The sequence below is a fragment of the Lithobates pipiens genome, unplaced genomic scaffold, assembly GCF_037356315.1.
Source record: "Lithobates pipiens isolate NorthernLeopardFrog02 unplaced genomic scaffold, aLitPip1_a1.2 Scaffold_18, whole genome shotgun sequence".
Taxonomy (NCBI): Eukaryota; Metazoa; Chordata; class Amphibia; order Anura; family Ranidae; genus Lithobates; species Lithobates pipiens.
Genome location: NW_027507758.1, coordinates 496,581,594 through 496,608,686, shown reverse-complemented (window position 1 = coordinate 496,608,686; position 27,093 = coordinate 496,581,594).

Below are 27,093 nucleotides of genomic sequence, written 5' to 3'. Positions count from 1 at the left end.
TTGTGGTTTTCTTGGCAAGGGTTCAGAAACTTTTAGTTAATAGCATGTTATAGAAGGCAACTGAAAACTGACTTAGCATATTTTAGCTCTGATAGTCTGAAATATGTTTCTCTTAGGTAGAGAAGTGTCAGACGCCAGGTAGAGAGAGAAAACAGACAGTGGGACACCCTCTATGGATGTGAAAAGACGAATGTGAGATGAGGGTCACAGTGTTTTTCAGTAACCTGCCAAGATTTCTGGAAGACTAATCCATCATATGCTCTGATATTGTGACCTCTATGAATTGCTTAAAAACATTTTTTCAAAACACATTTTAACACAAAGTTTATTAAAATGAAAACTGCTTTCATCCATATTTCCAAAGTCAAAATACTGTTTACTGAACTTACAGAACAAGAGTCACATTTGCTGCACTGCATTTATTTTCTTCTACCTGCAGAAAAGAACATTCATCTCTGATCATAATAGTATGAAAGAAGTAAACAAGCGGCTGCAGCCACCAGGGTAGAGCTATTGTCAAAGCAAATAGAATGCTTGCAAGCAGACGACTGTCTACTTTGTATCCATATGCCCTCATTCCCATTGTGAGGGGTGTTGGGGTGCATAATACCCTGTCAATCTATTCTTCTACTAAATTTTCAACCTGCAACACTGCCCCAGGCATCAACTCATAAAGTTGGCAGTTGTTCATTGAACTGTAAATTTTCTCTGCTACTTTGTCAAGCCTTCATAGTACGATTTCTAGAACTACTCCTTTCCTCTATTACCTTTAGTAATTTTTTTAATTTTTAAAAAAATAGTGTCAGATACAAATAGCAAATTTGTGAAATTATTGATACATATGATACTGGCATATAGCTAAAAAAATAGGTGTGTTCATTTTTAGATTTCTAGGGATAAGACTAAAGCCGCGTACACACGACCAGACTTTCCAGCCGTCTAGGTCCGAAGGGATTAGTCCGACGGACAATCCGATAGTGTGTGGACTAATCCGATCATTTTCTGTAAAAAAAAATCAGACGGACCTAGAAATAGAACATGTTTCAAATCTATCCGATGGACTGAATTCCGACTGACTAAAATCGGGAAAACCATTCGTCTGTGTGCTGGTCCGACAGACCAAATACAACGCAAGGGAAGCTATTGTCTATTGAACTTCCTTGTTTAGTCCCATTTACGTCATCACGTTCAAAACGAACGGACTTAGTCCGTTCGTGTGTGGCCAAGTCCGTTCGTTAAGTCTGCTTGTTAAGTCTGTTCGTTAAGAACTCTGCCGAAAGTCCGACGGGAAGACCGTTGGACCTAGTCTGCCGGAAAGTCCAGTCGTGTGTACACGGCACAAGGGGTTGATATACTACAGTCAAATAGACTGCTTACTTTGCAAAGGAAGTATGAATGGAGTGAAGTTCTGCTGATTTCCATCATCTAGTAAAAATGCTGTTTCTTTTTTTTTTCTTGGCACGTGATTGGATTTTCTTTGCCCAATCCCCACATTCACCTCAAATTTCTAAGGTCTGGAGAAAATACCCTTGCAACGAACAACTTCCCTTGCAGAGTTAACAGCCTAGTTGTCGTTAACAAAGCAACTCCTTTATCTCATATCATGCTCAGTCTGGGTTCAATCGCTCTTACTTGCTAAGGCTTAAAAAAATCCTACAAAAAATTGTATATATAAAAATATGAGGAATATGACTTTTAGAAAGAGGACAGAAATTTTTAAAAACCAATCAAATTTGAAAATAAATATATATATATATATATATATATATGCTCTCATTGCTATATGGGCATAAAATACAGTTGAGGGGTAAAAGTTACTTCCAGTTATCCTGACATGGTCCAGGAAGGCAAAAACATCAAAATTGCACCAAAAAAGTCACATCTGAAAAAAGGAGACACAATGCTCAGAGCTGTAGTTATCATAATGGCACTCATGGCACTCATGGCCCAGTGCCAAAGGTCGGCAGGTTAAGAAGGAAAGCACAAACTTCAACAATTCCAAAATGATAACTTTCCTCATTTTGTTTTCTTCTACTGTTCATATCTGAACAATTGCTCCTAATTTAGGATTTTGTTAAGCAATTTAGTAGAAATATAAAAGAGATCACACAATGAAACACTAGTCAAAGTTCACGGCAATTTTACCAAAATCTCATAGACAATTACATCATCATGAAAATATCACATTGACAGTATATTGCACTCTGTTGATTTCAGCATAGTTACCTAAACTATGTCTATGTAGAGTCACATGCAAGCTCTGTACACATCAGTGGAGGTGTAAGGCGACATCATGGCTAATTATTCTAGCTGAGCTGGAAATAAAAAAAGCCAAGAAGAAAAATAAAGGGAAAAGAGAGAGAGAAGAAAAATCCACGTGAAGAATCAGAGAAAGTGTAAGATGGGTAAGAGTATATGGGTGAGTGTGGAGCAGCAATTCCAAATATTCTAGATATCCGAGTACTGCATACTGTATGTCCATCACTTATTATCTGACCTGCCATTTTATTTGGCGGTTCCTCTCTGTGAGCCACATATTTGTGCCTAAATTTTGTAAGAGAAGTGGGAAAAGGGGCCCCAATGAATGGTGAGAGTTGTCAAAAGGTTTCTTATCATTCAAGATGTATAAAACAATCTTTACTTTTCTTGTTTGATGGCCTGTCTAGCTGAAAACTAGCTCTTCACATAAAGCAGACTGCATGCTGCCTCCAACTGAAAAGTCTATCTGTAGTTTTTACAATCGTAATTACATAACCCAAGGGTAGAAATTTGTATAAAAGGGCATCATTATTCATGTGTGCCTAAAGCAGCAATGGTGTCTTAATACAGCCCTGGTGGTATTTATTAAGTGGTAACTTGGAATGTTGTTTTTTTTCAGTTTTCCTTTCTGTATTGGAAGATAATGAAAACATAAAAAATTTACATATTTTTGCAAAGCTGTCAGCTGGTCATTTTTTTAGACACAACATTCCACTATGGATAACCACTCCAATATTTATAGAGCTATTTTTTCTGATAATTAGGACACTGCTCCCATATGCTCTACCTGCTGTTTAGGCATCTCATAGGGCCTAGAGCCAGCCGTGCACATTTCGGCAGATGATGCAAAGAAAAAAAAGTTGGTTATTGCCTTTTCAGTGGAGTAAAAAAAAAAAGCTTTTATTGTCTTTTGTGTTGTATCAGCCAAACTGTGGACAAGATCTAGGTTTCTTTCAGTACGGTAAAAGTCATTGGAGGAGGAGTAAATGTCCTACTTTCTGTTTAATAACTTTTTATTAGATTTTAAGGAATACAAACCCCTTGCAACTGTAGGCACATAGAAGGAAAGGGATAATTACAAATGTTGCCTCGCAGGATGAAAGGTATCCACATACATCACAGTGGATACAAGTTTCTTGTGTAGTAATAACATCAACAAATAATTTTCATTATCAAGTTAACCATGGTTGTCAAGTTCTTTCAAAGGTCTGCAGTGAGCCCAATCTAGCTAGTAGTCTTTTAAATGCATAGTAGGTCTGGATGGTGGTTATGACCTCGGACAGGTTGGGCGCTATATGTCCCCTTCAGTGTCTCATGATGGTAAGTCTGGCCTCTAATAAAATGCTGGAGTCTGTCCTTCAATAAACAGGAGTACACTTATCAATGCCAATGGTTAGGATTAGAAATGTCTGTTCTGGAGCAGTGAGAATTCCAGAGACACTGGAAAGGAGTTGGAACACACCCCACCAGAAATTATGTAGATTTTTACAACTCCAGCAGATGTGGAGTAGGTTGCCTACCCCACTACAGCCTTGCCAGCACAGAAAAGACCCGCCAGAGGAGAATTGGGCAATGCTATATGCGATGAGGTACCACCAAGTAGGTATTTTTTGTGGGAAGTTTTCAGTGGTTAAGGTGGCATATGGCATATGCATAGCGAAATACCATGGTCCACTGGGTGGTAGTGTAGGATGCATGAAGATCTTATTCCCATACTTGGATGGGGAAGGGGCTGTCCTAGAAAACGTTGTTCACATTATAAAAGAACAAGATATCTTTAGAAGGTATGGGAGGTTGTTTTTAGAAATTACAGATTTTGGATGGGATCTGGATGTGCCTGGAGAAGGAAGGTAAGTAAAAAGTGCCTTAAACAATAACAATTGTAAAATTTCAGTGTGTGGGATACTGTACTCCTCCTGCAGGACCTCTATGTTCTTGAGTTGTCATCTCTAAAGAACTACTCTGCCCAGCAAAGCTTATATTTATACTAATGGGTGAATTTTAGGTGTGGTAGTAAAACATGAAATACATCAATTGGTACTTTAACCTTTGTGTTTAGAGGAGATGTTTTAGTGGACATGAATATTGATCTCCAGGCCAACAGCAAAGCCTGGCTAAATGTCTTACTTTCCATTCTTTCTTAGTAATATAACTACCCTTTCATAGCTGCTTGGAGTTTAGGACTGGAAAAATTATGTGCTTTTTAGCTATATTTTTAACACTTTTTTACACTAGGTTGTCTGATATTTTTGTTTGGAGAGATGAAAAAGGTTAGGGACTATGTTAACAGGCTTTTGGTCATATGAGAACTTGCTTTCCCCACTATACAAGCCTAGGGGGAGGTCAACTTCAGGTCACATGCACTTGTCAATGTACTCTGAATGATCTCAGAAGTATCTTAAACTGATATTGAATGCAAGCAGACTGCACCTGAAAGCAAAACGAGTACTTACACACAATGGAAAGCAGCACACAGAGAGATAGTTTGTTATTGCAACTAAGTAACACATATTCTCTAGGTGCATCATGGTGATAACATGAGCAAGAACTACACATATCAGATTCAAATCTTCTCATCAGGACTTACAAGCTATACTTTAGCGCCAGTACTGGTCAGCCACAGTGTCCACAAGATCAGCAACCACTATAATAGTGGTTCCTGACCTCTTTTGTAGTACCTGAGACTGCTGGTAGCAGTCTTACCCAGCAGCCAAGTGCCCCAACTAAATAGTCAGCTGCAAGTTAAACATGTTATTTGACACCTTCCCACCATGAAGAACCTGCTTTGATGACTTTATCTATAGTAAAGTGTAAATAACAATTGATCAGTGGAGCAACAATGATAATGCCAATACCAAAAAATACTTTAGAGCCTGCATGAAGAATATGTAAAAACTGCAGTGAACTTTCAACAGTGCTTTCAACAGTAAACTTCTGTTTTTACATGCTGTTAGTCTTATGCCCTGTACACACGGTCGGACTTTCCAACGGAAAATGTGCAATCGGATCTTGTTGTCGGAAAATGAGATCGTCTGAGGGCTCTATTGGACTTTTTCCGTCGAAATTTCTGACACACAAAGTTTGAGAGCAGGATCTAAAATTTTCCGACAACAAGATCTGATCGTTTAAATTCCGATCGTGTGTAGAAAATTCTGATGGACAAAGTGCCCGCATGCTCAGAATAAATTATGAGACAAAAGCTATTGGCTACTGGGCCGTTTATAGTTCTATCATACGTGTTCTACGTCACTGTGTTCAGAACGATCAGATTTTCCGACAACTTTGTGCGACCGTGTTTATGTAAGAAAAGTTTGGGCCAAAATCCGTCAGGAAAAATCAGATGGATTTTGTCATCAGCGTGTGTACAGGGCATAGGTCTTAATATCAGCCAGTTCTAAGAATAATTTTGGACACAATCAAAAAATGAAAAACTGCAAGGTGCCAAGAAGGAACAGAGATAGATAAAGTTGGAGAAGACTCTGTACAGTACTTCACCTGTACAGGGTGACAACAATTGCCCTGTTTCATAATTCTTCTATTGCATTGTCACCTTGTTTCATGGGGTTCCAATAGAGACTGCAAGCGGCCTTTTTAACACCCATTAACCAGGCATGGTCCACTGTTAGTATCATCAGAAAACCATTCTGATAAATGTCAGGAAGTAAAAAATCCCACTGGACCCACTGCAATCTATTCGCTGCCATACAGCAATAGGTATTCCCCTTCAGTGATCAGCGACTGGCCACAAAGAGATTTTCTATGCCATTGGAAAAATCTGTATTTTTTCATTTCAGTGGAAAATCTGTGTTTGTAGCTGTGAATAGATGATATCATACATAAAATTCTTGCGGTTGCTCTGATAATCCCTTAAAGTGGTTGTCAACCCACTTTTGTTACATGCTGCCATTATCTCTGCAGGATTGTACCTGTATGAGCTCCACTCCCGCGGCTTAGTTGATTTCACTCCTGCCTTGTCTCTCTGACTCACAGCTGCTTTGGGCAGGGCCAAGCCCTCCCACTGATGTCAGCTGGGGAGGAGGGGGAGAGAGGAGGGACAGAGCTCTGAGCTGCCATCAATCAGCTGAGTGATGGGAGCAGGTACAACAGATACAAAACTGCAGGTTTTTAATTTACAGAACACAGGCACAAGGACAATTATTATAAAGGTGCAGAGAGGATGGGAGCATATAATATGTGAAATAAGAGCAGCAGGAGCAAGGGGGGGGGGGGCACTGATAGAACAGAGATAGACAGAGAGGGGAGAGTCGGGAAGGATACAGGAGACAGATAGTAGGTTACGGCTGATGGACTCACACAAACAGACCACAATGTCAGGACTCAGCAGCCATGATTATCGTGGACTGTTTGCAGAGAGGGGTGTATAGCTAGGCAGGATCAGCCAGTTAGTTCAGGTGATATGGGGATTCAAATGTCACAGCACAAGCACTGTGCTGTATAACATGCTTTAAGGGAACAGGATATTTTAAAAAAAATTGGGTTAACAAACGCTTTAACAGCCTGATTATTGCAAAAGATAAGTAAATCTGCTATATTACTTTTGTATTGCTTTATTCGCTCATGCATAGCCACCCCAACATGATAAGATAAAAAAATCTGTCAAAGTCTCCCCAAAGCTTGCCAACTCAAGCTTATGTGACCTTTCTTAAAGCGGAATCTAAGTTTTTTCTTTTATATGCTTTTCACACACCCTGAAATTGGAAGGTAAAAATAGTGCATGCATGCATACTTGCAAAACATTTTGTTTTTAAAAGGTCTTCTTTTTGCTATGCAGGCACAGTAGAGGTGCTTGGATTGTCAATGACTTCTTGGCTTCAGCTCTTCACAGCCCAGAGACCAAGGAAAGGATTTAACACTGCCATGGTTTGAAGGTTTGTAGTTCTGGTGATTTTATTTTCAGATTGATCTGTAAGGCCGCGTACACACGCGGGGACTGTTTGCCCAACTTTGTCCGTCAAACAGTTTCGGCAAACAGTCCGCTCAAAATTAGCATGGACGGACATGGCCACACACGACGGACGAACAGTTTGCTGAAACCGTGCGCGATGATGTGAACGGCACGTACGACGGGACGAAAAATACGACGTCCTATACACTGCATTATAACTTTCGGCGTGTAAATCCTTTCTGAGCATGCGCGGAACTTAGTTTGACGAACAAGCCTACACACGAGGGGACTGTTCGCTGAAACAAAGTTTCAGCGGACAGTTTTTCGGAATTTCCGAAAAACCTTGTTCAGCGGACTGTTCGCTGAAACTGTCCGCTGAAAGCCCACACACGAGCGGACTGTTTGCCGAAACACTGTTCAGCGGACAAAGTTGGGCGAACAGTCCCCGCGTGTGTACGCGGCCTAAGAAGTTTTATAAAACATAAAGCACTGCACGGTCTTTGAATGATGGCTAGCTGGTTGGCAAGGGCCAGTAAAGGCTTTTGGACAAGCCAACCCTCTCAATATAAAAGATGAGTGAAGGGACACAGAGCAGACAATTTTGGTGTATTAAAGAAGCTGTAGGGAAAGGGTAGGAAAAGATGACAGACTCCATACAGGTTTAATTTAATTATGTGGTTGATTTAAGGTCAGTGGTTACTTTTAGCTGTTGTCCCATCTATAGCAAACTTTTTTTTTTTCTATTTTATGTTGCCAGGGTCTTTTCTTAAGTTTGGGTTGTTTAAAGCACAGGATTCACTTGTTACCAGCCATCTTTTCTTGGTGCTGCCTTTTGTTCACAGCATTCCACTGTATTATTTGACAGAAGAAAAAAACAACATTGTAACACTCACATTTACCGCATTCCCTATTCCCATAGTAAAAATAAAAGTTAGATATACACCAGTTAGGCCTATGAGCCCACAATAAAACTGCCCTGCTGCTGGAAAATTTGAGCTGCTGTATCCTCTGCAGTATTGTAATTATTGTAGTAAAGCCCCAGCCTGTGCTGTTTGCCTCTAATAAATGTTTGGCCTAGCCCTGTCCTGCTGATGGGCAATTCTACGCCTTCTTGTCATCTGTGGTTTCTTTATCATTGTAGTAAAACCCCTGCCTGTAATTCTTTTGTCTAGTACCTTTTGGCAAGTTCTTCCTCATTACAAATGCCCTGCTGCTGGCCAGTTCTACACTACTGTATGATCCTTGGTCTTCCAATTCTTTTTAAGAGTTTGATATAAATTGGCCAGTGGCAGGATAGTTTTGAATTAGCTAGAACAAGGAGAAGCTTTAGCTACTGGCAAATTTATATCTGCCCATCAAAGCCTATTACCATATGATGGAAAAGCATGTGTCATTGCTTAAACTACCTGAAAAAATCTGTTAATTCAGATTTGGGCTCCTGCTACTGTATGTAAGTCAATTGCAATTGACAATTGTAAAAAAAAAAAAAAAAAAATCATTCCACAGCCTAATATGTGCTGTCAGTGTAGGACTGTTTTAAAATACTGTACATTGTGAAATTGTCTTTTTATGGTGTTGCAGTTTGGTTTTCACTGACAGTCAACAGCTGGGACTATCAATAAAAATTGTACTGTTCTGTACCACCATGTACAGCCACAGAACCTCAAGCATTTTATTTTATTTGTGTATTTTCAATGTTGCCCTTGAATTGAAACCACAGGAAAAAAAAAAAAAAACCTTTCCCACTAAGTGGCAGTTTAAAATATTTTTACACTGACAGTACATATTAGGATATAATGTAATATATGTTATGTTACACCAAAATGACATGAGATCAATCCAGGATCATCATCTGCATGTTGGAGGGAGTGCGGGGGGCGTGGAAACACATGCCCATATTTGGAGGCATTGTCCAATGATCCTGTCATATTGGAAAAATGTCCTGAATTTAATTAAAATGATTAGCAACTTTGAAATTGGGCAAGATCCTTAGCAATGTCTGTTTCATGCTACAAGTGAGTCAAAGAAAAAAATAGAGAGTGTTTATTACTCTATTTCTGCTGAATGATGTAAAAACATTGATCTCGAAAATACTGAAAGTCAAAGAAAACATCAGCCATATTGGAATGGTTTAGAGAGGTAGATAGCACTAGATTAATGGAAGAATTAATACATTTACAAAATAATTCTATCCAAAATTCTATGGAACTTGAAGAAGCAGGCTTGAGTTCAAACAGTCTCTGGTCTACATAAGATGTGTGGGCACTGAAATGCATTAGAGGAGGGGAGAGAGTAAGAGGTGGAGGAAACCCTATAATATGTAAAAAAGACCGTGGATGGGTAATCAACTGAGCCCTGCTTGGGCATCTGTTCCCCCGCTGTTACCCATTCCTCCCTTTACCTTTTGTTCTTTTTTTTCTTCCCCCATACCATCCTTTATGGAGTTGGGTTAATTATTGGGAGATCTAATCTTTTTTTGCACTCACAGTAATTTGAAAAACGTAATATGTTCCCAGGTATAGAATGTCCGAATGGGTAGAAATGTGAGGGGGAGATGGATATGGGAGCACAGTGTGGGGTGGGAAAGCAAGGGTAGCCAAGAGTAGCATTCCCTGACTCTTCCTCCTAAATCATCACAAATAGTATACAGTATATACTTCTTTGGTTTGATTTTTGTTTTTTGTTTTTCTTTTTTTGGTTGGGCACAGGGAACAGGGATTAGACAGAGAAATTTAGCAACCCCAAGATTAAGATCATTAGTACTTAGAAGATGGATGCCTCCACCTCTCATATGTCTTCTACCTCCTTTCTCTGCGATATCTATGGCTGTAAGAGTGGGCTTGTAGGGGATACATCTTTTAGTATATGTTTATAACTACAACGTATTTATGGTGTCTATGAAACCCATATGGTTTTCTATTGTTTATTTGTTTATTTCTTATTGTACTTGTTTTATGAAGGTTGCTTGGGCTTCTGATTGTGTTGTATTGGTATGGATACTTTATATACGTGAAAAAAATATATTTACTGTTTAGGCAACACATATTAGGTTGTGATTTTTTTTTTTAACAATTAGATTGACTTTTATATAGCATCAGAAAAACTAAACAAATAAACAAAAATAAATAAAAAATAGCATTGGCAATTGTTCCCCATGGCAGTGTCCAGGATCCCTTGTCTTTACTGACAGCAAATTTCTTAATATCCTGAAAAATGGCCAGTGTTAAATAATAGGATTCAGTAGGACTTCAGCGGGATTTGCCATTAAATTTGGGCTGGTTACATTTTACAGAACTCTTGGCGAATCAAACCCAGGCAAATTCACTCATCCCTAGTCATAGGTTTTCCACACCTTCCTTTTAGTATTTACTATGCTACTATATTTGATCAGGGCTGCCATCAGGGAAGTAAAGCCAATACACTTGTAAGGGGCCTGAGCATCCCGATGGGCCCAGCCGCCTGGCGGGTTTGGGAGAAGGCAAGGGCAGCTCCATGGCTGTGCTGGCTTACAGAATGAGTGTGAGTCAGCAGTTCTTGCTGCTTTGTGTCATTGAGCTCACATTGGGCTTTTTGCTGCCACCTCTGGCATATTCATGCATGTGCACTCCTCGTGTGTGCTGCACAAGATCTGGGACTAGGAACACCACCTTACAAGTAAGGGCTGTTCTACAACTGAAGGAGGGTTGTGTATCTGTGTGTCTGTGTACATGTGTGTGTCTGTGTACATGTGTGTGCGTGTATGTGTACACGTGTGTGTGTCTGTGTACATGTGTGTGTACATGTGTGTGTGTGTGTTTGTGTACATGTGTGTGAGTGTGTAAGTCTGTGTATGTGTGTGCGTGTCTGTGTATGTGTGTGTGTACATGTGTACATGTGTGTGCCTGTGTACATGTGTGTGAGTGTGTGTGTGGGCCTGTGTACATGTGTGTGTGTGTGTCTGTGTACATGTGTGTGCATGTGCATGTGTACATGTGTGTGTGCGTGTGTGTGTGTGTGTGTGCATGTGTACAGGTGTGTAAGTGTGTGCATGTGTACGTGTGTGTGTGTGTGTGTGTGTGTGTGTGTGTGTGTGTGCCTGCATACATATGTGTGTGTGTATGCCTGTGTACATGTGTGGAGTGCGTGTGTGTGCCTGTGTACATTTGTGTGTGTGTGTGTGTGTCTGTGTACATGTGGTTGCCTGTGTACATGTGTGTTTGACTGTGTACATGTGTATGTGTGCCTGTGTGCATGTATATGTGTGTGCCTGTGTATGTGTGTGTGTGTGCCTGTGTACATGCGTGTGTGTGTGTGTGTGTGCCTGTGTATGTGTGTTTACTCCTGTGTACATGTGTGTGTGTGCCTGTGTGAGGGGGACTGAGAGCATACAGGTGCGATGGGGCTGGGAGCGTACAGGTGTGAGGGGGCTGAGAGTGTACAAGTGTGAGGGGGTGAGGAGAGCGTACAGGTGTGAGGGTCGGCTGAGAGCATATAAGTGTGAGGGGGTGAGAGCGTACAGGTGTGAGGGTGGTCTGAAAGCATACAGGTGTGAGGGGCTGAGAGTGAACAGGTGTGAGAGGTGACTGCGAGAATACAGATGTGAGGGGGCTGAGAGTGCACAGGTGTGAGAGGGGGCTGAGAGCGCACAGGTGTGAGAGGGGGCTGCAAGCATACAGATGTGAGGGGGCTGAGAGCACACAGGTGTAAAGGGGGGCTGAGAGCATACAGGTGTGAGGGGGGCTAAGAGTGTACAGGTATGAGTAGAGCTGAGAGCATACAGGTGTAAGGGGGGCTGAGAGCATACAGGTGTGAGCGGGGCTGAGATCATACAGGTATGAGGGGGGCTGAGATCATACAGGTGTGAGGGGGCTGAGAGCATACAGGTGTGATGGGGCTGCGAGCATACAGGTGTGAGTGGGGCTGAGAGCGTACAGGTGTGAGGGGGCTCTGAGCGTACAGGTGTAAGGGGGGCTGAGAGCGTACAGGTGTGAGGGGGACTGCAACCGTACAGGTGTGAGGGGATCTGAGAGTGCACAGGTGTGGGGGGGCTGTGAGCATACAGGTGTGAGGGGGGCTGAGAGCATACAGGTGTGAGGGGGGCTGAGAGCATACAGGTGTGAGGGGGGCTGAGAGCATACAGGTGTGAGGGGGGCTGCAAGCGTACAGGTGTGAGGGGGGCTGAGAGCCTACAGGTGTGAGGGGGCTGCAAGTGTACAAGTGTGAGGGGACAGCAAGCGTTCAAATGTGAGGGGGACTGTGAGCATACAAATATGAGGGGGCTTCGAGCGTACAAGTGTGAGGGGAGCTGAGAGTGTACAGGTGTGAGGGGGCTGACAGTGTACAGGTGTGAGGGGGCTGACAGTGTACAGGTGTAAGGGGGGCTGAGAGCATACAAGTGTGAGGGGTTGCAAGCATACAAGTGTGAGGGGGGTTGCGAGCATACAAGTGTGAGGGGGGTTGCGAGCATACAAGTGTGAGGGGGCTGCGAGCATACAGCTGCTGGATTGGGATGTCTCTTTTGGGCTGTTAAACCATGAAAACACTGATGACTTATAATACACTGTTCATTTTAATATATGATGTTGGAAGAGTGTTAAAATAAAATTGTGTGCACTGAAGGACTTAGTGGGATGGGCAGTGGGTGGATTCGGTGGGGCGGCCAATGGCCAATACCTGGGGAAATGTAGGTGGTCTGGCCCGGGGGGGGGGGGGGGGGACAGACACAATTTCTGAATGCTGCCCTGTATTTGATTAAGGGGCAGATACCCTTACTTCTCAGGGCAATGTTTTTCCTGTTAGTTCTGGCCTGTACTGTATCTTCTCATTTGTTGACAGTTGCATTTTACAAAACAAGAAACACGTAGTTGAAAAGAACAAGAAAGAAGGTGCATGAGGGAAGCATAGAACCCCCTATTAAACACTTCATTCATGCGATTTTAGTGTTTGCATTAAAAAAAAGGTACTTTAGTTTTGCTTTAAATTAGGGTTTCCACACACATGAGATCAGATTGAAAAGAAAGATTTACAATTATAACTGAAGAATGATACATGTGAAAGAAATAAAGTATACAATAATTCATAAAGGTGAACTTACATATTAATGTATGTGTTCCATCCTATCAAAAAATGATATACCAATGAGTTTTTTGACTTTTACTAAAATGAAAATAGTTAATCATAACACAAGTCACTGTATAATGCAGAAGGCTACTTGCAGGGTTAGATTACACAAAGAAGAATTTATCACATCAAAGTATCTAGGTGTCAAGATTCATTTGCCATCTGGCTCATTCATGAAATGAAACATTGGTTAGATAAGCTTTTCAATGTTCCAACCTATGCCTACATTTACATGTCATTATTAATAGTTGTGTTTGGAATTCTAACTGACATCACAATCTCTTTGATGACAGCAGCAAACGTGAAGGCCATAATATAAAAGATTAAAGGATTATTATGAATGAAGATGTTCAATTCTACCGAACAGTGTCTTTTTAGATTGGAACTATAAAGCATGCAGATAACTATTTTAAAGTGCAGCTACAAGCCTCTGACGTGTAGCTGCAGAATGACTGGATCTCCTGAATTATCTGGTTCTATCATTCAATGGATTGTCTACCAGGTCTACAGGATGCATAGCTAGCCCTACAGCAAACTTAAGGAATGAGCATGGCAGGCTGACAATGATGCTGCTGATTTTAAGGCAACGGCTTAGGCTTCATGTACATGGGACGTTTCTCAACCTCTCCTGAACGCTGGAACATCACAGCTAGTAATCCACGCTTAAAAACGTGTGTTTAGCAGCGTTTACAAGCCACGTTTGCATTTAGGAGCGTTTACTAAAGATAACCTCCCAAATGTTTAGAAAGCACTAAAAACAAGTATTAAAAACAAGTATTTATTAACTATTTCAGCCATTCTGTGAGAGAACAGTGTGAGTAGCAGCTAAGAAAGCAGTGTGCTTGTAGCTTGCTGTTATTATTTGGTTGCTTTGTTAATATGGATCCCAAGATGAGCATGTTTGAGAAAATGCTCCTGATGTTGCTTTTGCTGAGGCTCCAAAGATGCAGAAAATTGCATGGGAGGACCAGAGTTCGTTGCACATCCATCACATCACACATCCATAGACAGCTCAAGCTTGCATACAGTGATAATTGAGTTTTTGGTGTGTTTTTAGCATTTTCCAGGCTCAAAAGTAATAAGTAAAATGTTTCCCTTTAAAAACGCTTCTAGATGAGAACGTGGCTAAACATGGGTAGCCGAGTTTAACGTTTGAAATTCATCTAAACACAACTTCTGAACGCATTTTTTGGGGGTTCCAAAAAAGCCTCCCTAAACGCAACTACCTAGAAATGACTATAAACTAACCTGTGTACATTTACTGATAAGATAACATAGAGGAGAGTTTAGGAAAAGTTGTAAAAAATGCCCAACTGCTCCTAAATGTCCATTTACTAGCAGCAGTGTACATGAGGCCTTAGCATTGTCAGCTTAAACCAGGAAGTGCTGTTTTACTGACAACATCTCTATTTTAGAAACTTTGCAACAGGCTCATAATAAAGATTGCTTAAAAAACTACAATATATGCTGGAGCATGATGCCAAACATACTGAAAAATAGATTTTGGGTTTACATAGGCCGCGTACACACGGGCGGATTGTCTGCCCAACTAAGTTCGTCAGACAATCCGACAGACAGTCCGTCCAACTTTTGAATGAACGGACTTGACCACACACGATGAACAGACAGTCCGCTGAAAGCTTGCGCGATGACGTGTACAGCACGTACGACGGGACTAGAAATACAATGTCCAATACACTGCAATGCAACCTTCGGCGTGTAAATCCTTTCTGAGCATGCGCCATACTTAGTCCGTCCAACTTGCCTACACACGAGCGGACTATCCACTGAAACCAAGTTTGGACGGACAAAATTACGGAAATTCCGAAATACTTAGTCCGCCAGACTGTCCGCTGAAAAAGTCCGCTGAAGCCCACACACGAGCGGATTGTCCGCTGAAACACATTTCAGCGGACTAAGTTAGACGGACAATCCTCTCGTGTGTACGCGGCCTTACACTTTTAAGGTTTTGGGGTTGTTGGCTTTGATCATATTCCAGTTAAGGAAAGGTACCAAATACCCTACATGTTTGTTTACTGTTGTGACTTTATTGGGCTTTATTTTGTCAGCGATTTAACCACTTGAGGACCGCCGTATTGCCATTGTACGTCAGCACAATGGCACAGGCAGGCACAATCACGTACATCTACGTGATTGCCTTCCAGCGGGTGGGGGGTCCGATCGGACCCCCTCCCGCTGTTTACGGCGGTCCGATTCGGTCCAGGAGCGCTCCGTGATGAGGGGATGGCCGTTGGTTTTCGGCCACCCCCTCTGGATCGCTCCTGGCCAATGAGAAGCTTCCTCCCCTGTGTATTGTTTACTCAGGAAGGAGGAAGTGATGTCATTCTCCTCGGGGCGGTCTTTTTGACCGGACTACGAGGAGAACAGTAAAAGTAAGTGTGCACCAACACTACACTGACATGTAGGTACACACAGGCACACAAACCCCCCCCGATCCCCCCCCGATCGCCCCCCGACCCCCCCCCGCCCCCCCTCCCCCCCCAGTCACAGTGTCACTGATTGCATTGATCATTTCTTTACTGATCAATGCATTCAGTGTCAGTTGTGACAGTAAAAACTGTCAGGACAGTTAGTGTTAGGTCCAGGGTAGCCCCCTATCACCCCCCAATAAAGATTTAACCCCCTGATTGCCCCTAGAGTTAACCCTTTCACCCCCTTTTGCCAGTGTCACTAAGCGATCATTTTTCTGATCGCTGCATGTGTCGCTAGTGTCGCTAGGTAGCTAGTTATTTTTTTAGGTTCACCGCCAGGTTTTTATATCGCTAGGTACCCCGATATACTACCCAATAATGTTTTTAACCCCCTGATTGCCGCTAGTTAACCCTTTCACCCCCTTTTGCCAGTGTCACTAAGCGATCGTTTTTCTGATCGCTGCATTAGTGTCGCTACAGTCGCTAGGTAGCTAGTTATTTTTTTAGGTTCACCGCCAGGTTTTTATAGCGCTAGGTACCCCGATATACTACCCAATAATGTTTTTAACCCCCTGATTGCCGCTAGTTAACCCTTTCACCCCCTTTTGCCAGTGTCACTAAGCGATCATTTTTCTGATCGCTGCATGTGTCGCTAGGTAGCTAGTTATTTTTTTAGGTTCACCGCCAGGTTTTTATATCGCTAGGTACCCCGATATACTACCCAATAATGGTTTTAACCCCCTGATTGCCGCTAGTTAACCCTTTCACCCCCTTTTGCCAGTGTCACTAAGCGATCGTTTTTCTGATCGCTGCATTAGTGTCGCTACAGTCGCTAGGTAGCTAGTTATTTTTTTAGGTTCACCGCCATGTTTTTATAGCGCTAGGTACCCCGATATACTACCCAATAATGGTTTTAACCCCCTGATTTCCGCTAGTTAACCCTTTCACCCCCTTTTGCCAGTGTCACTAAGCGATAATTTTTCTGAACGCTGCATCAGTGTCGCTAGTGTCGCTAGGTAGCTAGTTATTTTTTTAGGTTCACCGCCAGGTTTTTATAGCGCTAGGTACCCCGATATACTACCCCCTGATTGCTGCTAGTTAACCCTTTCACCCCCTTTCACCAGCGATCACAGTATAAGTGTCACTGGTGACGCTGGTTAGCCAGTTAGTTATTTAGGTTCCCCGTCAGGTTTTTATATAGCGCCAGGGACCCCCATATACTACCTAATAAAAATTTGAACCCCCTGATTGCCCCTAGTTAACCCTTTCACCACTGATCACCGTATAAGTGTTACGGGTGACTCTGGTTAGTTTGTTTTTTATAGCATTTTATATTCAAATCCGGAAGGCAGTGCTTGGTTTTTGGGGTCCCGTACGTGGCTAGGCTCCCAAAAAGTCCCCCACATGTGGTATCCCCGTACTCGGGAGAAGCAGCAGAATTTATTTTGGGGTGTCATTTCACATATGCCCATAGCATGTGTGAGCAATATATCATTTAGTGACAACTTGGTGCAAAAAAAAAAAAGTTTGTAATATTCCCGCAACTTGTGGCAAAATATAAAATATTCCATGGACTCAACATGCCTCTCAGTAAATAGCTTGGGGTGTCTACTTTCCAAAATGGGGTCATTTTGGGGGGTTTTGTGCTATTTTGGCATTTTATGGCCTTCGAAACTGTGATAGGTAGTGAGGAGTTAAATCAAAAATTTGCACCCTTAGAAATCCTGAAGGTGGTGATTGGTTTTCGTGGTGCCGCGCGCGACTAGACTCCCAAAAAGTCCCACACACGTGGTATCGCCATACTCGGGAGAAGTAGCGGAATATATTTTGGGGTGCAATTCCACATATAACCATGGCATGTGTGAGCAATATATCATTTAGTGACAACTTTTTGTAAAAAAAATTTTTTTTTTTTTTTTGTCATTATTCAATCCCTTAGGACAAAAAAAATAAATATTCAATGGGCTCAACATACCCATCAGCAATTTCCTTGGGGTGTCTACTTTCCAAAATGGGGTCATTTGGGGGGGATTTGTACTGCCCTGCCATTTTAGCACCTCAAGAAATGAGATCGGCAGTCATAAATTAAAAGCTGTGTAAATTCCAGAAAATGTACTCTAGTTTGTAGACGCTATAACTTTTGCGCAAACCAAAAAATATACGCTTATTGACATTTTTTTTACTAAAGACATGTGGCTGAATAAATTTTGCCCTCAATGTATGACTAAAATTTAGTTTATTCGATTTTTCTTTTAACAAAAAGAAGAAAATATCTTTTTTTTTCAAAATTTTCGCTCTTTTTCCATTTATATCGCAAAAAAAAAAAATCGCAGAGGCAATCAAATACCATCAAAAGAAAGCTCTATTTGTGGGAAGAAAAGGACGCAAATTTCGTTTGGGTGCAATATTGCATGACCGCGCAATTACCAGTTAAAGCAGCGCAGTGCGAAATTGCAAAAAGACCTCTGGTCCTTAAGGTGTTTATTGGTCCGGAGCTGAAGTGGTTAATGGTATTTGTATTGATGCTCCACAAAATATAATGTTGTTGTTTTCAGTTATTGTGATTTATTATGAGGTTTATTATGCTAATAAAGATGTGCCCTTGCCCAACATAATTGGTTTCAGAACCTTTATTGGATGAGCCGCAATGTAAATGTTATGCTATTCTTCATACTTATTCTTCTCAGCCCCCTTGGGGGAAGGAATAATATAGGTGTGCTACGTGTGTTTCTGTGGGTATAAAAGTGGCATGCTTAGTACATCATGGTAAATTGAGGACAGGACTAAAATATTGCAATATTTTTTGGGCACAGTGACATGTTTGGGCACAGTGACAGGCCTGCTATGGGGTGAATTATAGTAACATGATGTCGCATGATGTCAGAAGAGGGCATCACCCGGTTACATTCCAAGGTGGCCCCACCCTTGGCTATGTAAGAGCTGTCAAAACAAAGAGAAAGTAGTCAGCGGGAGGCCTCCCATGGAGGTGGAGCGGTTTGCATTTTTGCTACTTTTCGGATCCGTCGGGCGGCATGATTGGCAGGGGATTTACATTGCGGGACACTTTTTTTTTCTTTTTTAATAAAGGATTTGTCAAAAACTGTCTTTTGTGGTTTTTACTTTTTGAAACTTTTTTGGTGAATGGGTAGGGGTACAATGTACTTGATACCCATTCACATGTGGGGGTGGGATCTGGGGGCCCCCTTGTTAAAGGGGACTTCTAGATTCCGATAAGCCAGTGCCCTTGTCCCCATGTATGTTTGGGGCACCCGAAAGCACCCTCCCCATGTTGAGGGCAAGCAGCCTGTTATGGTTCAGGAGGGGGGGCGCTCTCTCTGTCCCCCCGTTTCCTGGCCTGCTCAGATAAGGGTCTGGTAAGGATTTTGGGGAGACCCCACGCCATTTTTTTTATTTTGGCGTGGAGATCTCCTTAAAATCTACACCAGACCCAAAGGGCCTGGTATGAATTTGGGGGACATTCCCTTTTTTTCTTAATTCTGTCATAGTTTTCCCATTAACTTATTATATACTCTGCACTGCATTATATACCCTGCACTGTGTTACCTACACCACACTGACTGCACTATATACTCTGCACTGTATTATATATACTACACTGACTGCACTATGTACTCTGTACTGTATTATATATACTACACTGACTGCACTATATACTCTACACTGCATTATATATACTATACTGACTGCACTGTATACTCTAAACTGTATTATACATACTACACTGACTACACACTTAACCACTAACTACCCTGCCTAATCTCTCTCTTAATTTACACTATACCCAGCCGCCATGTAAGCAGCCTTATATAGTGTGGAACTTGCACCATGCCTTTAGCCAATCATGGCACTCGCAGCAAATTGCAATGTGATTGGCCAAAGCATACAGGTCAGGTGCATGCTTTGGCCAATCAGCAGCCTTCAATGAACTGTGATCTCATTGTGCATTATGGGGCAATCCGCAGTGGGCTACGTCCTCAATCTGTTTGGCTATCCCCTACTCTACTCTAACAATGGACAATCATTCTTGATCCGGTAAATATGTAAATATTGTATGGCCCTGCTATTTTTTTTAATTTTTATTGTTAAAAATAGTATTAAATAGTGAACGTTTAGGATAATAAATTGTAACAATATACTAGTTAACCTAAAGTAAGAGCATATTTAAACAACAACATATTTTTAAATTAAAGTACCATCATCATTTTTAGTTTAATGGAGGTTAGTCACTGAAATCTGATAAGTAACTGATTATTTTAAATATTGACCCTGTTTTGCTCTAACAGCGTGCTTCCTGCCCTAATAACAGTCTAGTTATCAACCTAAAGATATAGTATATGCTCATTTAATTTACACCTACAAGTGCATATTTGAAGCGTATCTGGTAGTCTCACTACAATAACTCCTTATTAGATTTGTTATGCAGCTTTAGAAACTAATTTAAAAGTATGAAGAGCAAAAAGGAAAAAAAAAGAGAAAATAAAGAAGACAAAAGAAAAAGAATAATTGAATTTAATAAAAGTCCTGTTCCTTGGATATGAAACATTTAAATATACAAGGAAAAAAGAGATCAAACTAATTTGTTACCCATATGTTCATAGAAAGGTTTTATTACCATGCCATAGAGGAATCCACAGCTATGTACCAATGACCAATACAAAATTATTTCTCAATTTATGAAAAGGGTTCTGCATAATCTCTAGTTGAGTGATATACTGTATATGTTTTTCTTACACTATGATATAAAAAAATGTTTAGAACAAAAAATAATATTCAAGAACAGGGGCGGGGTCACCCATTGGTGACCCCCGCCTGACAACACAGAGAAATCCATAGGGAAGTCCCCATGCATCAGAGGGGGTGGGGTCACCGGGTGGCTCCACCCTCCATTATATAAGAGCTGTCACCTGAACAGAAGCGTCACACAGTGGGAAACTCCCATTGAGACGGATCGTCCAGAGGATGAAGAGAAGAATAAGCCGGAGGAAGATGACGGACAGGAAGACTGGAGGAAGAAGCGGAGGAAGATAGAGGAAGAATTGGGGAAGAACAAGATGGAGGAAGAAGAAGAACACCGAAGGAAGACCAGAAGAAGATGGAAGAAGAAGCAGGGAAAGAAGAAGACATTAATAAAGGAATTGTCAAAAACCTTCTATTGTCTTTTAAAACATTTTTTACACTTTTTTTGTGAAATGGTAGGGGTACATTTGTAACCCATTACCAATTCACACATGAGGGGTGGGATCTGGGGGTTCCCTTGTTAAAGGGGGCTTCCAGATTCCAATAAGCCTCCCCGCCCACAGGGTTGTGGGGATGATGCCCTTCTCCCCATCAACATGGGGACAAGGTCCTTTGGGCTGCTACCCCAAAGCACCCTCCCAATGTTGAGGGCATGTGGCCTGGTGCAGTTTAGGGGGGGTGCTCTGGTATGGATTTTTGGGGGGACCCAACGTCATGTTTTTAAAAAAAATTGGCAAGGGGTTCCCCTTAATATCCATAACAGACCTGAAGGTCCTAGTATGGAATTTTGGGGGACCCCACGCATTTTTTTTTTTCATTTTGGTTTGTGGTTCCCCGATGGGGGAATCCCATGCTTTTTTATCAATTAACTTTTATGTGTATTGCCGGGACTGACAATTCATTATAGCTGCAAGTAGTTTTAAATTACTTTTTTTCCTTTAGAAAATTCATTTTGCTGTCAGACTGTTCTAAACACGGGAAACATGTGCCACTTTACAGGCATACTATAGACACCACCCAGTTATGAAATTTAAAGGAATATTACACTTTTATTTTTTCACTTTAAGCATTATTAAAATCACTGCTCCCGAAAAACGTCAGTTTTAAAAAAAAAATTTTACATTGATACATGTCCCCTGGGGCAGGACCCGGGTCCCCAAACACTTTTTATGACAATAACTTGCATATTAACCTTTAAATTTTGAACTTTTGATTTCTCCCATAGACTTTTACAGGGTGTTCTGCGGCTTTTCGGATTTGCCGCGAGCACCCCAAATTGTTCGCTATTTGGCGAACAGCCAATGTTCTAGTCAAACTCATGTTCGACCTGAACATAAAGCCCATCGCTACTTGTTATACACACCGTGGAACCTAAGGGATTAATCCTCTGCATTGTGTATAAAGGCTGTGTGATCATGTCTCTCTGATCATCCTTTTCTTCCACTGCCCCCTAATTAGCTGTTCTTGGCGGGAGAAGACAGTGATTATAGTTGCTACCAATAATCGGAAGAGAATCCGGCAGGCTGGTTGCACCCAAGTTGATCGATCAATTTGGTACATTCAGCCTGCCCAATAACGGTTTGAATCCTGTTCGGGTTCCTGCTGAACTGGCTGAGATTCGAACCATGTATGGCTGGCCTTATCAGGGCCAAAGCTTCAGTTTATCTATAGAGTCAGCTTTTGGTGAATATTGAATGAGCTCAGCTGAATTTGAACATTTAGAAGTACAGTAAATGAGTTGAATTGTGAATTGGGCAGATTTGGCAAATCACCTTGTTTTGCTAATATGAGTTTATTGAATTATCTGATTTGCAGAGAGCAATGCAATTTAAAGATCTTCTTTTCCTGGATTCATGAATGGTATAATTCCCTATAGATCAGATCTACTGTATGTGCATAAACATGTTCAATTAATAAACATTGAATTTTGACAAAAAAAGATTAAGATTGACCCTATTTGCCCTCTTTCTGTTTTATTTTTGCATATTTTTTACACTTACAGTAAATGACTCAGATCATCAGACAAATTTTATTAAGCAAAGATAACCCGAATAAATACAAAATGCAGTTTTTAAATGATGGTTTAATTTATTAAGGCAAAAAAGCTGTCCAAACCTGCCTGGCTTTATGTGAAAAAGTAATTGCCCCTAAACCTCATAACTGGTTGTGCCACCCTTAGCGGCAACAAATGAAATATTTTAGGGCCATCTATGATCTACTACATTTTAGATGAAAAAATAAATATATATATTTTAATTCTAATATTGAAAACCTTTCTAGGTGCTCCTTTTATGTGTTAATATCACCTCTAAAAGTATTCATTGGCTCCCAGGTATGAGGATTTTTGATCTAAATAAATAAAATATTTTTTTTTTATATATATCTAGTTATTTCTTCACACATGATGGGAAAACTCTTACTTTGTTTTACTATTTATTATTTTTTCTTAAGGACTGGTTGCTTTGCCCCAGTGTCTCTCTCGGGTTGGGAGCTTTTCAGCTCCTACCTGGCCACATATGCAAGGGGCCTGGTCCCATTATAACATTTTGCTGGCTACGGTCGGAGTGATCGCATCTAAAGGCTTCAAGGGGGCAAAACAACCATCAGTAATAATAGTTTCCCTGGCCTTCTGTCATGTTTTTAACCATAGCTCTGATGGAATGTGTTCTTAACACACTGTTATGAACATGTAAGTAAAGTACCAGTAAATATATTACATGTATGCACTTTTGAATATGGGAATCTTTTTCTAACATATATTTTACTTCCTGTTTCAATAGATTATCCATTATCAATGTATCAATGTACATATCCCCTGAAGAAGGAGATCTATTTTCTCCGAAACGCGTAGAATATTTCGAATAACGTGTATATGTACGGATCATCATTGTATTTATGTGTTCTTTGTTTTATGTAATTTTTTTAACTTTTCAATAAAAAAACTCTTTTTTTGTATTTTCAAAAATTTGATATTGACTCTAAGTGCCTTAAAAGTCCACCTATAAGGGTATTCCAAGATTCCCACTCACACATATATGCACACTTTTCTGTAGGTGTGAATGGACACTTCTATTTTCCCTTTACAAGCACTGAACTGCAGCACATAAATATGGAGTAACAACATTTTTTGATATTTTATATTTGAAAGGCATTTCCATGTAGTAAAAATTATTACATTGTTTAGAATACACAATATAGCAGTTCCACAAATAAGAAGGAAGGGCAAAGCACATTAACCAGAAAACCTGATCATTGACAACTATCACAGATCAGTTATGTATATCGTGTATAAGGATGAGCCGAACACCTCCCTGTTCGGTTCGCACCAGAACCTGCGAACAGACCTTAACTTCGTGTAAACTTTAGAACCCTATTAAAGTCTATGGGACTCGAACGTTCACAATCTAATTTTAAAGGCTAATATGCAAGTTACTGCCCTAAAAAGTGTTTGGGGACCCGGGTCCTGCCCCAGGGGACATGGATCAATGCAAAAAAAGTTTTAAAAACTGCAGTTTTTTCAGGAGCAGTGTTTTTAATAATGATTAAAGTGAAACAATAAAAGTGTAATATTTCTTTAAATTTCATACCTGCATGCTGACCAAGTGGGTTTTATCCCGGGGAGACAAGGCCCGGATCAAATTAGGAGGGCAATAGACATAATCTCACTGTTGCAGTCCCAGTGGGACGGGGGTCCCCCTCAACAGGGATGCCTCCTCTCATTAGATCTAATGAAGGCGTTTGACTCGGTGTCCTGGTCATTCCTGTTCCCCACTCTTGAAAGGTGGGGATTTGGACAATCCTTCATGAACATAATTCACGCTCTTTATTCGACCCCAGAAGCTCGAATAAAGATGCAGGGTTATTTCTCGAGCCCCTTCTCTATACGTAGGGGCACAAGGCAGGGCTGCCCCTTGTCTCCATTGATTTTCGCCATGGTCATTGAAACACTTGCTATATCAATTAGAGCGAACCCTGACATTAAGGGTATTAGATGTGGACCGAAAATTCACAAGTGTGCTCTATTTGCTGATGATGTTTTGCTTTTCATCTCCTCACCGACTACCTCGCTCCCAGTAATTTGCAAACTCCTTAATGATTTTGGCGATATCTCTGGGTTAACGGTCAATTATACCAAGTCTTTAGTGCTTAATATCAACCTTCCACCCACATTGGTCTCCCAACTTAAACATAACTTCCGTTTCGAATGGTCAGATTCAAACATTCCTTATCTAGGGATTCACCTTACCGCTTCAATTGACAAACTGTACTCAACTAATTTCCCCCCGACACAAACTGGAGGAAGATCTGGCCTTCTGGGATACCCTTAAGTTATCCTGGTTGGGCAGGATAAACTCGGTCAAAATGACACTCCTCCCACGAATACTGTATCTCTTCAGGTCATTACCCATCCCTGTCCCGAAGGACTGCATACGTAGTTTCCAGTCCAGGATCCTAAAATTTATTTGGGGTTCCAAGGGTCACAGAATCTCTAAAGACACGCTTTTTCATCATAGAAATCAAGGGGGTCTGGGGGTCCCGAACATCCTTTCGTATTATCAGGCAGCGCACATTTCCCAATTGTCTACTCTCTACTTTAAAACATCCCAGCCAGATTGGGTTCATATGGAGAGGCAGGCGGTCCCTAACTACACCCTGGATTATCTCCTATGGTGCGTTCCGAAGTCCAGACCAGCAGTTATGGCGCCTACTCTCTCCCATTCCATCGCCCTTTGGGACTCGTTGAAAAATAATCAATTTCTTATTTCACATTGGAAACCGCTCTCCCACATGTTCAGGAATCCCCTCTTCCTTCCTGGGCAGGATATTAAGGACTTCCGTTGGTGGCTAGATAAAGGATTGTATAGGATTGGCCACTTTCTATCGCCCTCTGGTCCTTTCTCTTTGAAACACTATATTAAAAAGCATCACCTGCCAGATACTGAAATATTCCGCTTTAATCAAATTAACCATTTTCTACAGTCTTTGAGGCATCCTACTGACCCCCCTCTTTTCATCACTGAATATGAACTTTGGTGTGGTCAAGCCATGGAGCAGAAGGGAGGGATATCTGTGATCTATCGCGCTCTTACAAGGGTGGAAAGTAAAACACTGTTTATGCGAGAATGGGAAACAGATCTACAACAACAATGGTCCTTAGAGGAGTGGCATAAGGCGTCTCTCAAGGCCTTCAAAGGCTTTCTAAATGCAACTCTCATTGAAGCTAACTTAAAGATTCTTATGAGATGGTACATGGTACCTCTGAGATTAGCAAAAATTTATCCGAATGCCTCTCCCCTTTGTTTCCGTGATTGTGGCCATATAGGGTCTATATTACACATCTGGTGGGATTGTCCGAAAATTAGGTCTTTATGGAATAAGGTTTTCCACATTATTCGGAAGATCACTACCTCCCCCATTCATAAAACACCTCAAATAGCTTTACTCAACTTTCCCTTACAAGGAATCCCGAAATTGACGCAACAACTCATTAGATTTATTCTGGTGGGAACTAAACTCACTATAGCCAGGGCCTGGAAAACACCGACGGTCTCCCTAAGAATGGTTAAAAGGAAAATTTCTTGGATCATGGTTCAGGAAAAAACTGTAAGCATTTTCCTTGATAAGCTAGACAAACATACAGCGATATGGGATCCGTGGATCAATTATACCTCTAAATGTTTACCTTGTTCAGGGACTCCAGTTTGTTGAGGGGCAAGAGAGGCCTGCTTCCATCTTAGCTATCTTTTCTCTATTTCCTTTTCTTTTTCTTTTCTTTCCTTCTTTTCTTTTTCCCATCTTTCTCTGATTTAGTGCTTCTTATCTAGTTTATTTTGGGTACACCGGGAGGCTTAAACCCCCATTAAGATCATAAACCTCTATACTCAGTTCTGTATGCTGAAGTGTTTTTTTTTTCATTTTTTTCTTGTTTTCTTTTTTAAGAAGATGTATCATAAGAAGATGTAGCATAGGTCCCAGTTAGTGGGCTAGGTTGGGTCTTAGGGGCTCTGGCACAGCAAGATCCCTTTTGGGGTGCTAGGCCCAAGAGGCTCAACCTCACAGTCAATAGACGGGTTCCTCGGAACCATAGGTCGTACATCTATGGAGAGGCTTTTTCGTTGGTTATTCTTAACTAAAAATCTACATGTTATTCACCAGATAGCTTAAACTGTTTGTTCAAGCTCAATATTTCTCTGGGTTCATGTTCTGACTAAGCGGTACTCTAATATACTATGTAGTACTATTGTGTAAGGTGCAAAGTGTCTTTGTTTTATTGTCTTTATGTTTATTCTTTCAATAAAAATCTATTGAAATAAATTTCATACCTGGGGGGTGTCTATAGTATTCCTGTGAAGGGGTGCATGTTTCCCGTGCTTAGAACTGTCCCTGCACAAAGTGTCATTTCGCAAGGAAAAAAAGTCTTTTAAAATCACTTTCCATTGTCGGCTCCCGTAATACAGAGAACACTCAATGAGTGTTCTCTGTATTAGCCGATGATTCATTCATTGATAAAAAAATAAAACATAAAAAAAAAAGCGTGGGGGTTCCCTTAAATTCAATTACCAGGCCCTTCAGGTCTGGTATGGATATTAAGGGGAACCCCGCATCAAATTAAAAAAAAAATTTGATGTGGGGGTCCCC